The sequence below is a fragment of the Electrophorus electricus genome, chromosome 5 (genome assembly GCF_013358815.1).
Source record: "Electrophorus electricus isolate fEleEle1 chromosome 5, fEleEle1.pri, whole genome shotgun sequence".
Lineage (NCBI taxonomy): Eukaryota > Metazoa > Chordata > Actinopteri > Gymnotiformes > Gymnotidae > Electrophorus > Electrophorus electricus.
The window spans coordinates 9,882,063-9,896,782 of record NC_049539.1 but is presented as its reverse complement, the minus strand read 5'-3'; the positions used below and the strand labels follow the sequence as shown (position 1 = coordinate 9,896,782).

At 40.4% G+C, this 14,720-nt stretch overlaps 1 long non-coding RNA gene across 1 annotated transcript in view; it reads right to left on the bottom strand.

Annotated features, from left to right (window-relative positions):
- Positions 1–254: 254 nt before the first annotated feature.
- LOC118241468 overlaps positions 255–14,720 on the bottom strand; it is a 29,962-nt gene continuing 15,496 nt past the window's right edge. Inside the window, exons 2-4 of the long non-coding RNA XR_004776099.1 lie at positions 11,656–11,758; positions 1,742–1,922; positions 255–1,657 (exon numbers count right to left, since the gene is read on the bottom strand). This is a non-coding gene — a long non-coding RNA (uncharacterized LOC118241468). The remainder of the gene's footprint in view (positions 1,658–1,741; positions 1,923–11,655; positions 11,759–14,720) is intronic.

Genomic DNA, 14,720 nt, shown 5'->3' with positions numbered 1-14,720 from the left:
TAGCGCACTTGGGTTTGAAATAAATCTCTGATATTTATGTGCTTGAACCTGATAAAAAAATTAATATCATTAATTTGCAACAAAATGAGAATGAAACCTGGTTAATTACCATCAAAGAATATGTGACACATATATATATATATATATATATATATATATATATATATATATATATATATATATATATATATATATATATATATATATATATATATATATATATATATATGTCAGTTTGTTAGAGGAGAAAACTATTTTGAATATTTGTATTTCCACACTGAAAGACCCATTTCAGATGTTAAAATTATATTTTTCCTCTGTTTTGTATGTACTCAGAGTCTGAGATTATTTTCAGAGGAGCAGGGCTCCTGGTTTTGAGTCTGGGAGGGAGGCACCTGATTTTATCGATAATCCCACTCTATCATTTCAAAGGTCCTTGACACCTCCCGAGCCTCCTCCTGACTCCATTCCTCTCAGCCCTCTTCAGTGGCCTCACGGGGCCCTGTCCTCCCAAACACACTTCCCTTCTTGCCCTGCCACCATAAATTAAAGCCCGGCACCGGCCTCCCCAACAGCTGACATAATTAACCATGTCTTCCTCACACTTCGCCTATACAGCCCCCTCTTTGTTCCGCAACACTCAGCCCCCGGCACATCTCAGCTTACTGTTAGTCACAGTACTTTAGCAAGGAATCTAAATGGGAGTGAGTCAATACTCTGTGTGTAGTATGACCCCCTCCCCCCATCTGTGCCTGGGTACTTCAACTGGGTAACATGACGCAAGGTTCATGACAGAGACGCATCGCTTAACAGACTCGATATGGCTTCCATACGGGAGCCATTTTTAAGACCGCAGAAGAAAGCTGTTTGCAAATGTTATTCATACCGTGCATATGAAATCGGGAATGTGACTCTGAACACAAATATCACATAAGGGGCGTTCACAGAAACAAGAAGACTGCTCTTATGAGGACTGCTGCCAATGCTCTCACAAGAAAAATTCCTACCTTTACAGCAAATCTGCTCTCAAGATCGCCAAATAGAACATTTAAATTGATGTAGTCAATTCACTGTACAAAATATACATTATCTTTCAAAAAACACACTAGCAATGTAATCTGTGACAATGATAACAATAATTAAAATTAGTTATAAAATATTAATAATGCCATAAATTTATGGTAGGAATTAAATCTCACTGTTATTATAATGCTTACTACTACCATGCAAAATAATAATAGTTCAATGGAAGCATGGCCATATCTAAAAGTACTTTCATATATGAATTATGTCTTCTTTGCTGTTTTGTTTTTTCTACTACACTGTCAATCGGTCCATGAAGGTTTTTGGTCGTGCAGGTCGCTGGACTTTGTAGCAGTAAGTAAAAGAAGAGATGGGTATAATCCTAAAGATGTTTCTGATGAAGCCCCCTGAATGAATGGCAAAACATCTGCAAGATTATACCACAAGTCCTGTCGCCATGACTTAGTACTGCTGGCTGATTCAGAGGGGCAGCCTGCCTCTAAAAGCCGGTCTAATTTCCATGGTCTTCCTATGCCTCCTGTTGGTCTGTTTCACTCAGTTACCCAACAATACAGGCTGAACTCAATCTCCGGGTGAAGAAGAGAAAGAAGGTGAGAAGGGAAGAAAACGAGAGCTGTAGAAAAAGAGACAGAGGGAGAATAAGTCAGAGAGAGAGGTGAAGGGAGGGATGTGTTACAAATGTTGGCCGCTGTCTCACCACAAAAATCTGAAGATTAGGTGCAAGTGATGAGGCTTCTTGCTGCCACAGCCAAGAAAATGAAGTCTGGTTCAGTAACATCATTAAAAAGCGTCCACATCAGGCAAGGCGTCAGGCTTGGCTTAGGGAGCTGAAGCCATCAGCAGATCCAGGGTGACGTGAGCAGCTTAGCAGGCAACCTCTGCAGAACAACAGTGAAAGCACACAGAGGGTCACTGAAGATGCCTGTCACCCTTGCCATCACTGGCTCATCATCTGCAACCTGCCTACAAGCAGGCTGCATGTTACATTGTAACCTTACGACCTACAGAAACAACCACAGCCGTGTTTATTTCTGTACGATGTGGTCGGGGGGCAGGAGAGGAACTGTCTCTAAGCTTGAGACAGAAATGTTTTTGACAACCGCCATCTAATTTTAATCTTCATTAGACTTTGGCAAGTTAAATTTCATTAAATACATAAAGGGACTTGAGAGTACAATCAAAACCAAGTTTAGAAGAAACACATCTGAAAGAAAGATTAAGCTGTGGTGTAAAGATTTACACTAAACACCATTCTGAGCTATCAACATGGTAAAAACATTACATTAGTATAAAATGGCTATGGACATGTACATTCAGTCCTCTGGCCTGAAAATGTTTGTATTAATATAGTAATAAATATTGATGCATCCCACGAATGGCAGCATTATGTTCAGCTTCAGAGGGATTAGCATGTTTAAAGAAATGAAGCATGTAATGATGCTAGATTCACCTCCATTATTTCCTGCTTGCCACAATTCCTCTATTACGTCCCTGAAGAGGGGACATCAAGCAAGCAGCTGACGCCTTTGAAGCGCCTATCGGAAACTGAACTCTGAATGGACCCTCTCTACAAAGCTTGACTCTGGGTCCCCACCAAGTTCTGAGAAGCAAATGACCCTCCGATTAGGCAGAGTACAAAAAAAGAGGTCAGGCGCCATTCTGCATTTACAACACAAGAAACTTTGAAATTCCCCCACAACCCACCTCCACCACACACACACACACACACACACACACACACACACACACACACATACACCCTCTCCCAGAATTTCCAATGGTAATGAGTAAAGTATTTGTCAGTCTGTGCTGGGCCGGTAATTAATGTCCGTGGTTTCAAAGGCAGTTCATTTTGAAACACTCATCCTGGCCAAATCCCTCTTTCTTAGTTGAACGGCAGCTTCTTTAAAGTGTAATCCACACTATTGTTGAACCTGAACAGAAGGTGAGAGGCCACGAAACAGTGAGAGAGAGCAATGAAGAGGACAAAAGTAGAAGTACAGGAGAGATTTGAGTAATCAAAATCCAAGACAAGGATCTATGTAACTAATGTGATTCCCTAAGTTGCCACATGAAGCATGGTTTTCCATATGCCATATTCTCAGTATGTTAGCAACGGCCAGGAAACTGTACTCTTACTCATCCCACCCAAAGTTACACTACACATATGACCAGCAAAAAGTGTACTGGTCTCAGAAACAGTCAGTTGTTTCTGGCCCCTGGGTGGTGGTATTATGGTAATGCTTGCAGCATTACTAACAAAAGCCACAGAGCTGTGTGAAGAACATCGAGGAAATGAAAGACAAGGCTGCCTTTGTCAACTCAGCATCCTCTAAAAGGAGGGATTTGAAGGCGGGGTCAACGATCGCATGAGAGAAGAAAAAAAAAGCGTCACAAAAAAGCTTGGGCTCCGAAGCTCTACTCTTACGGGTTAGGCACCAGCTAATGGGCCAGGCTGCACCCAGGGCATAAGATGTACAACCCAGACACGTTTAGGCTTGGCAAAGGTCAGAAAAGGGTAAAACCGAAGAGGCAGGATGACAGGGCGCCTGTCATAAAAGCACATTATAGGCAGAACGACCAGCACTTCTTGTATTCCATTAGATAAAACATTTCTGATTAGCCCTCTTTGGTCTCGGTCAGGTGAGAAATTCATAAAAAGGTCAAGCCCAAGGTGAAATCAATTCACTGCCTGAATTACTATTTAATAGCAATTAAAGGGGTTTTAACATATCAATTTTTCATGCACAAAAGCTACTGGTGTTTTAAATAGGGAAACACAAAAAAACCTTTTATCAAAGAAATTGATATAACTCAGATGCCATGCCATTCGAGTAATTCAGAATGCAACACCTCAGGAACTTTTTTAGTGACTGATCGCACTTTATAATCATTTTGCTGTTATATGTCCAAAATAAGACACTGGCAGATAACCTTTATGTTTCAATGTACAGTGTCTCAAATAATGCATACAGAAATCTTTAAAAAGAATCTTTAAAAGTCAAATTTGAAGCAATATATAAACTCTGCAATTACAGCACCAAAAAAAAACCACAATTTATCATACCAATACATTTGGTGGCTTTCACCAAGTTAAAAAAGTTAAAATAACAGTAAAACAAAAAAAAAGTTTAATGACAATAAAAATTACACTAAAACATTAGAATTCAGTTCTTTACACTTGTTAATAGAGAAGGCCATGTTGTATGCTTTTGTAATACAAAAGAAATTGTATTCTTGATGCATATAAAAGGCTTTCATATGTCAAATCTTAATTATCTACATAAAACTATTCACTTTTCTATTGCAAAATATGGTGATTATAGAAGAAAAATTATTAATAATATCAATTATACTGATTATGTCAACTCTATAATTAAGATAAAATCTTAACATTTTTATTTTTATGTTAAAGAAAACAAATTGTCACTTGTTTTGTATATATCCTTTAATTCATGTCCATTTTCATGCTCTCTCTCTTGCTCTCTCTCTATCTGTCTCTCAGTCATGCTGTCCATTTGTCCATTCTGCATTCAGAAAAGACTAATTGTGCAACAAGAGTCTGCAAACCTTTTTTTCCCCCCTTGCCTTAAAACGTTGAATTTCAAGGACATCTTAGTACCAGCCGTCATCATGGTCCGATTCACCGCTCATTTCTGTGATATGCATCTCCTGACCTGTATATAAAATTCATAGTTTCTCAAGTGACGTGTGCGAGCCCTGAACTAGCTTGTGGGGCGGGGGGGGGGGGGATATTTCTCCTGACCCGGTCTCCATGGTAACCTTGCACTGATTGGTGGCAGGTGGGCTTTGACATTGAGGGGAGACGTGAGGGGTCCCTGGCTTTCTTTGTTAAGATTGATATCTTTACACGTAAACTTGCATGTCTCCAGCAGTCCAGTTTCCCTGTCCCTCATGATCAACTTAATGGGAAGAGAGTGACATAAGTTAAGTGAGGTATGAATGCAAACAGGAAATCACAGGATTCAATCAGTTAAATGTGAGCCTCTTAGCCACTTTCATTTTAAGATGACAGCAAAATAATGTCACAAATTACAAATTATTAGAGAAACCCTGAAGTATTATTACCATATGTATCTGAATTATGTTTGTTAAAGTATCAAAACAAGCTTTTTCGGTTTTCATAAAAAATCATTATGACCTTCTTTTAACAAAACTGTCCCAAACAAATGAAAGCAGAGCATGTATAATAAAATTATCAACAAGAATGAGACAATTCCAGTATTTTCCTTTTCATCACTTTAGTTCTATTAGGTGAAAATTTATTTTTGAATGATTATATATCCTTGCAACTGAAAATATTAGTAGTCTAAGAGAGACGTTATATTAAAAATGATCCTGTGTAGTAAAATATACATAAATACCATAAATTCTATACCAACAGCCCAAATGAAACTGTCCACTGTGTAGTAGTAATTTTATCGTTTATTTTACCAGCAGTAATGAATAAGTAGACTTAGCATGTGCCATATTAGTGCATCAGAGAATGATTTAAAAAACTCTCTTACGTAAGAAGATGTAAGATGAAAATTAGGACATCTACTGTAATTGTGGCAGAATTCCACCTAATCCTGCAGTGTCACAAATTCTGGCTGTTGCCAGTAATTTCAGATTTTATTAACAATCCCTCTCCTCCAGTCGCTGCGAGACTGAACGAAAGCATAAATTGCTACAGCTCACTACTAGCACTTGTAAAGGCAACCTGGCAGGCTTCTCTCTCATCACGCCATCTCGCTTCACTCACCCGGCAGTATTAATGACACCAGGAAAGGTCACATGAAAAATGAGTGACAAACAAATCAAGCTATATTAGCTTGTAGCTTTATCAGTAGATGACAGGGAGGACAGAAAATCCCACGGAATAATTCTCCATTGCTTTTTTTGCTGGCTTGGCAAAAATAAGTACGGAAAACAAGCAGAGAGGGAGGAAGAGCATGAGAAAGAAAGAAAAAAGAAACATTGAGACACATTGAAAGAGAAACACATAAGATACACAGAGAAAAAGGCAGAGAGTATGAGAGACAGACAGAAGGTGAGAGACAGACAGAAAGAGACGAAGAGACAGAGAAATGGACAGAGATAGAGAGAGAAAGAGTGAGAGGGAGAGAAAGAGAGAGAGAGAGAGAGAGAGAGAGCGGGTGGGGGAATTTTCGCACTGTGACTGTTTGTCTTCTCTCCTGACACTGGAGGTGTAATAATACGCATTAATGATGGTGAGTGTGTGTGTGCAAGTCTATGCAGCTAGGAGCAGTCAGTCACTTCAGCTCCCACGAGGTCCCACTGATTTGAGAGACATGCACGCGCACACACACACAGACACACACACACACACACACACACACACACACACACACACAAACCCCTTCCAAGGTCAGTCTTTGGCCCCTACCGCCGACCACTGCCTAAGATCAATTCATGAGCTAAAGACTAAAAGGAGTATGGCACAGAACCAGGAAGAAATTTGGAAACGGCAATCCAGAAACAATCAGAAGCAAATTTCCAACAGATTAGGCTGAGCACAGGAGTTTGATGCTATCTCAACTTTCTGTCTGCAAGTCATCCTACAGCTGGGAAAATCAATCACGTCTGCTCCAGGATGAGAGAAGCAAAATAAAAAATTCAGAAGCGGCTGCGTCCTGCGCCACAGACAAATGTTTTGGTCTAAAATGAATTGCCACAGATCTTTGCTTCGCCGCTTCCTGCTCATTCATTGTTGTTTACAGTCTGCCACAAAGTGCCCCGCACATAAATAGATTCATGAGAATTCAAAAATGTCCAAATATCACCCCTTATCTCTGTAATTCTGTGCAAGGTATCCTTCAAAAAGAGCCCGGGCGTCACCAGGAAGCAGTATTTTCAGGCCCCCTCCCCCCAACACTGGCAGGCTTTTTAAACATGGGCCCCCAACACTGGCAGGCTTTTTAAACATGGGCCCCAACACTGGCAGGGCACAGGCCACTGGGGCTCTTAGCAGCAGCTCTGTGGACATGACCTGTATGGCGGGCAGTGATTATACCGGGGCGGGTGGGGGGAGAGGGGGCGTTTGGGGCTCTCGCTGCCTGATGTGACGCTTTCAGCAGGCATGAGGCACTTCGCAAAGAGAGCCCAGACTCACCCTGGAACAGAGTGACTGTGCTGAATCGTACTGATGAGCTGCTGCTCCTGTCAGCCTTCACTGCCCAGGGATCTCTGTGAATAGAGGATGAAGAGAGGAGAGGAGAGGTCTTGCTCCCTTAATCCTACATACCCAATTGAAATAATTGCAGTCGTCACCAATAGTAGTGATCAGTAAGTAGCGGTTGCTGGTGGGGACTGCATGCAGATACTAACAAAGCGAGTATACTTGACATTCAGAACATAAAGCAGCAAGTGGTGAAAACTCCCGAAGAATAATTATGCAGGTTACCACACAAACCCTTTCTGAGGAACGAAAGAAAGAAATAATCACTGGATTTCTGCTTTTAGTGAAGTGCCTGCAGCCAAGCTGTAGTGATACCACTGATAAAGGGTGACATCATGAACCCTCAGTTTAACAGAGCTAATATTACAGGCCCATGTTTATCTGCAAAGAGAGAGCCTGCTTCACCACTGTTCCAGCTGATTCAAATTTCTCCTCTCGCCTTTCACTCACATGTTGCTGGAGATGTGAACAGAATCTGCAGGGGTTTACTGTTAGTCTCTGCAAGTGCATATTCCTTTGACTACAGAGTCATAATAAAGGGTCTCTATCGCTTTGGATGCACATGGAGATTTAGTGTGTGCTGCTTCACTGAGAACTACAGCTTGTCTGAGCTGAAGATCAGCCAGAGAGACACAGCAAGTGCACATTTGTTTTTCACCAAATCCTCCTGTTAATTGAGGATTTCACACTAATTAGACTAAATGGACTATGTGGTAATTACTCACTATGATTACTGAAGCAGTTTGCAATTTGTTAAGGTGCCGAGTGGAGAGAAAAGTTTTATACACACCTCATTAACTGCTACCCTACCTTTGTTTTTCGTCTGCAGCAACAAATTTGCAACTACATTTAGTCATTTAAAAACAAGACAGAGACTTATCCCAGCTTGATCGAGTGAAAGTGAAATGTGGGGCAATACAAAGTGCTATCCTGTGTCACATATGTATAAAACAAATGGAAATGTTTAAATGTTAATAATAAACAAATAATTAAATAATTTTGTGTGTGTGTGTGTGTGTGTGTGTGTGTGTGTGTGTGTGATGTGATATATATATATATATATATATATATATATATATATATATATATATATATATATATATATATATATAGTGGTGCTGGCTAGGAAGAATTAGAAAATATCAGACTGTCATTGTGATTTGATACTGGGATGAAAAATGTCAAAAGTAGAGATGACAAATCAGTCCAGTGAAGAGAAGTGGCTCTCAGACAGGGGATGTCATTTGTCATGATTGCCATTTGACTGCACTCCCTGCACCCCACCTCACCCACAGATGAATTTTACCTTGATAGCCATTAATTCTAAATTATCCAAATTTGTCGACTTGCATCTCATATGTGCATGGAAATTAAATTTATCTCCACTCTTCCCCCCCTTCATTCTCTTTCCTTTGCTCCTCTACATCGGCGCAGGTCCTACCTTTCAGTGAACAGGTCTGGAATTAGATTTGCACTCTGCGTCACACCGAACGGGCCAGGCATCAAAGCCCCGAGCTTGGTGACATTTCTGGATGTTCATCTCTTCTCATTCTGGCCCCCATTTGGAAAGGATAAACTGGCCAACTGGGTGACTCATGGTGAAAAAGCTTCGCTGGGCTTCCCTTTAGCCATAGCTGCCTCCTCCTCCGGTTCTCCCTCCCCCCTTCCACCTCGGCTCCCTCCCCCAGACCCCAAGCCCCCAGCTTCTAGTCCCCACCCCCCCGAACGCAACCTTTAGGCTGTCGTGGGGCTTTGTTGGAAGGGGATGCAGCTGAGCTTGCCACCTTGTGCACGCACACACACACATGCACGCACACGCATACACACACAACACACACACACACACACACAAACAAACCACACACACACACACACCCAGAGGCATGCACGCGGACACAAACACACACACACAGCCCCCCTGCATAATACTGGAGGTAATTAAGCCACAGCTTCAAGGTTGCATGGACACAAGACAATTCGTCCTAATGAAGTATCGATCGGCTGCAGCCGAGGTAAAACAAGTTGACATTCATTTAGAGGCAGCAGTGAGAATATACTACAATGCCATCAAAGACTTAAAGCCTCAAAGACACAAATTTAAATCATATGAAAACTATGAGGCCTCAACTAGATTACCTCGTGTAACCAACTGAAAGTACTGCACACTTGTTTGGTATACAAACTTTAAAAGGTTTCAAAGCAAACCCCAGATAAGGTGAAATGAAATGGCTTTGTCTCATTTTGTCTCCACAAATACAAAGACATGCATTGATCTGATTAAATTATATTAATGAAACTATACACATACACACACACACACACACACACACACACACACACACACACTGTGTGTGTTTATATGTGTGTGTTGATAGCAGTGGACAGAGTATAACAAAATCAGCAATTATACCTTCACAGAGTGTCCTGGGCAATGTACACACTCATATTTGTCATGGGCCGCAGCACAGGATATGATATTACTGCTCCGGTGAACAGTGATCAGGGAGCAATTCCTTTGACTGACCAGCTTCTCAACTCCAGCTAATCTCTCCTGAGAAAACAGCCCGCAAACTAGTAATTTCCTACTGTTCAGCGGGGACCCCCAGCTGACAAACAGTCAGCAAGTTTGAACTCATTAGAGTCGCTTGATTGGCAGATGTTAAGATTCACATCAATTGCCCTTCTTGCATGATTGAGAGGCGCAGATATAGCGTGCTTGGACGAGGACGTCAAAGCGGAGCTCCAAATAATGAGTCAATCAGAGGAAATGTTTTGGCCTCATTGTCTGAGAGCTGGATATGTCACTGGACCTTTGACTGGAATGGAGATAAGTACAATTCCATTAAAGCAGGAGCCACCACCTGCGAGAGCCATGCCGGTGCTGTCCTTCAGCATCATCAGATCACTGTTTGCATCTCCGTACCTGTGCTTAAAGAGCTTTACTTAAACCGCGTTTAAACTCACAAGAAAGCACGAGCTAGGGGCTCCACGCCTCTGCGCTATACTCAAACTCACTGCAAAGTTCTCCAATGGTGATGAGTGCAGGAGCCGTTTTGTTCAGCCCCCACCAACAAAATGCAGATCAGCAGAGAGTGTAATGCACTGCAGCGAATAATTGTTCTATGCAAAATAACCCAGTGAAGCACTTTGGGACCGAGCACTTGGGCGCCCACATTTGAGCTCATCTACACAATCAAATGCAAATATCTGAACAGGAAGTGTTTTTTCTCCTTAAAGTAATCATGGGTCTTTTAATGGAGTCCACAAATGTCAGTTGCCAGTATGTTTTAACACAAAATGAAATGGGACGGATACCAAAATGATGGGCAATCTGACTGAACCCAATGCATTTTTAAACAGCCACAATTATGTCAAAGAGATAGTTTTAGCGGAATATTTGCATTGTGTAATATCCACAATCAAAGCAAGCATCAAAGTCAATTTGACTCAGCAAGGTAACACCCACCACACAAGAAAAAGTACTAGTGCTCTTCCCATAAACGTGGTGAGGGTTCAAATATTTTGACATACAATATGATAATGACTGTACTAACAGCAGCTGAAAATGGTCCCTAATATGCAAACATGAAAAAAACATATGCATATTTTTTAATGTTGTAGTTTAAATGGTTCTTCCATCACCAAACTGCCCTGAAAAACCTCACTGTGAAACAGGATGTAATCCTCACAAAAATATAGTCAAACCAAGCCCTGCAATATGCCACCCTATAGATGCTCGTAAACTTTACAATCGCTGTGTCATAATGCATAAATGGCCATTACAGCTAAGTAGTAATAGCAGGTAAAAGCTATGTTCTGAAGACAAATATCTCTATAGCCTAGCAATATATTGAGCTTGCACTCATACCACAGCCAGTAAAGCTCTCTGAAAAATGTCACTCAGAAAGAAACTCCCTTTAGATCACGCATGCATTAATGTTCAATTGAGCTCCAAATCTGCACCAAAAGATTCAACCACAAAAATATCACGGCATTGAAACAACAGGGTTGGTAGGACACTCTAATAACACTCCCTTAGACACATTAGCAAGCCATAAAAGAATATGAATTAAAACACTCAAAAACACACTCTGCCACAATACTTGACTTTGTGTAAAGTTCTCTGCTGAGACGTTTTGATAGCTTAGTTCTCCAATACATCACAAATCACATAAATTATAAATCAGAGTTTGTTTTGACACATGAGGGGAGAAAAGAAACTACTGTCCAGTTTATGAAAGAAGTCAGCATAAATAAAATATGTCCTCATGGGCAATCATAAATATGGAAAAGTAAGGTGTGAAATGATTATCTAGTCACAGTTAAAAAAAAAATAGAGAAAACAGGGGACATTGTGCAGAACAGCTCACAGCTTGTCTGAATTCAAGTTGTTTGGTAGTTTCTCCTACCTGTCATACCTGCAGAAGAGTCCGTCCGGCCTGGTCTCTGGAGGCTTTGCCTGGTACTGAAGACCAACACACTGTCCACAGGAGCACCGCTGCCTCCACTTCACTGAAATTACAGAGGAAAGCATTGAAAAAGATAGAGAGAGGAAAAAACACACACACACACACACACACACACACACACACACACACACACATATATATATATATATATATATATATATATATATATATATATATATATATATATATATAGAGAGAGAGAGAGAGAGAGAGAGAGAGAGAGAGAGAGAGAGAGAGAGAGAGATACTGTGCAATAACTTGTGCTTATTATGTATTTCACTCTGGTTATGCGGAAATTAACAATATATAAAAAACAACCACAGAGTTGCACACAGTTGTATACAGTAGGTGAACTTTAAGTGCACATCTACACTAATGTGACTGTTAAGCAAAGCAATCTGAGAAAACCTCAAAATGGAATATGGGTCTTTATACTCAGTGTGGGGAACTTCTTACCTGATCAGAATATCATCACAGAAATGTGTGTCTCCTAGCAGTACTATGCTAAACTGTAACAATGGTTCATTTGTTAGGTCAAAAAGTAGGCCAGGAACTGGATAATCCATACCAGAACCAAATCTGGCAGATCTGAGCAGTGCGTGATTAATTCTTCAGTATTAATCATGTAATTCTTTTCTATGAAACAAAGCTTAAGATTGATTTTCTAAGAAATTTGACCTCACCAAAGAGTTAAGACATTAGAGCTTGGATTTAAAATGCATCTAAAGATTAAAAATGATGCTTGACTATTACTGAGGATTATAAGTGAAGGAAAATTGCTTTTCATTTTGAAACACAACTGATTTTAAAGAAAATAAGGAGCAGGTTGTACATTACATATTGTGATAAGAAAACAAGGTTACCCAGAAGATATGAGAGAGACCAACATTTTTTTCTGCCCTGCATTCTCTGAACCCTAAAATTAAAGTAATACCTTGTAAGAGCAACAAGATCTGGTCTAGATTTACGCTTCACAGCTTCAGGACACTTGGTAGTAAAGAAATACAGATAGCCTTTGATCTTTGCTCATTCAAATGAAAAAAAAATCCTTTATGGCTATCAAGCATGTCTCACTTTGTGAGTGAATCTTTACCCCAAGCTGCCATGTGTGTTTATAAGGGAACAGGAATTACTCTAGGGACAAGGCAAAGTCTCCTCCCGGCTTGACTTGCATGCGCTTTCTAAAATAATCAAGGTCACTTCCAAGGACCTGACGTTTCTTATTCAGAACGCTAGTTGATGCATGCCACGGATTTTTAAACCAATTGTTCTACTAATAAAGCTTAGAAGTATTGGATGCAACACTGTTTGCCAGAATAAATGAAACTCCACAAACACTACATACTCAGCAAGTGAAATAAAGAAGAAATAACTTGTTTCCATTAAGAATGGGAACCAAGGAGATATAAAGAGAAACTGAGGGTGCGAATTACATTACACAAAGAGGAAATGCATTCAGATTGCTTTCCTTATTGTTGTCAGATTTCCTGCCTCTCCTGCATAATCCATAACAAATCCAACCATGAGTCAGCACAACATTCACAAAATTCTGTTCTGTCCTGTCCTGTGCCCTTACTATACCTTCTGTTTGATGTCTAAAACTATCTGATGTCTAAAACTGCCTATTTCTTCCTCAGGTACAAGGCAAATAACACTAGGATGGAGTCAAATGTTTTTCTCACTGGTGCTGTTTTTGTACCTGCAGAAGGAAGGAGATTAGTATTTGATCAGTGCTTAGCAGCACTCAATTATATTACTTAAGTTGGTCCATTGATTGATAAAAATAGAGAAAATGAAATATCACAATATAAGATCAGGGCTTTAAGCTTGCCATGGTTAATTTGTTCATCTAATTTGAAATGAGGAATTGTGATCTTTTTTTCTCCCTCAAAAGACAAGATCTTAGATGTATTTCGTTGATTAATTCCAAGGTTTTAATCCACAATGATAGAGAATATTGAGGTTATGAGTTTTCTTCCATTATCATTATATCCATTCAGCAAATATCATGCAACTGTTATTCTTGCATACTCAGTATTTCACCATGGCTGGGTTGAGAAGGAACAACTGTCTGCAATTTACAACTCAGTCAATATAGGAATTTAATACTGTAAGAATATTAGATAGAAAAAAATATCCCAGGGCAGTTTTTTTTCATTTTGTACAAAAGAACCTTTAGATGAAACAATTAGAGAATGCTTTTCAGTCTGCTTTCTCAAAAGACTAATGGGCATTATTCAGTACAAGTATAACGTGGCCAACAGAACAAAAATTTTTGGATGTTTTTCAAGCAAAGTACTCTTTCAAAGCGCTTTGATTAGTTTACTACTTGAAAAGCTTTTAAAGCCATTAATGCTGTAAGGTTACAGTCTTCTGATGTTTGGGTGCATTTTTAATGACTCCGCTTTTAAAGCAGGGCCCAGCAGATGAGCATTATAATCCGTGCTCCTATGGCCTCAGAGACCTCTCTCGACAGTGTGTGCCGACAACAAATGTCGACCTTGCTGTTCAAACCCAGAGGCCTTCAAGGTGCACACAAACACAGCAGCATGGCCACCTCAAAGAGCGCGTGCGCGTTTGATGTTGATGGGGGCCATTTTCAAAGCAAAAGAGAGATACCCATAGGCTTGAATTCCATCAAACGCCTTTGATATATGCGTTCCTGCTGTGTTTATAATTACAAACAAGGTACGTCATGATTAAAACACTGGGGAGGAACGCTGGCCGAGGAGGGGTGTGGTGAAGAGCCATGCTGAGTCTGGTGAGGGGAAGCCGGTAGAATCTCGTTTGGAAGCTAAAGGCCAATGCAGCATAGCTCAAACACAATCAAGGACGTGCGTACATACAGAAACACACCGTGTATGTGCTCCCGCAGAGGCCATACCTGATGTGCGGCCTACCAACTTCGCATGTAGACACCTTTAGAAAACACACCTTTAGATTTGTGTGCACCAGGTATAGGCTGCTCTCCTGGAGATTTCAGCTGGTTCCTGCCGGACTCAGTC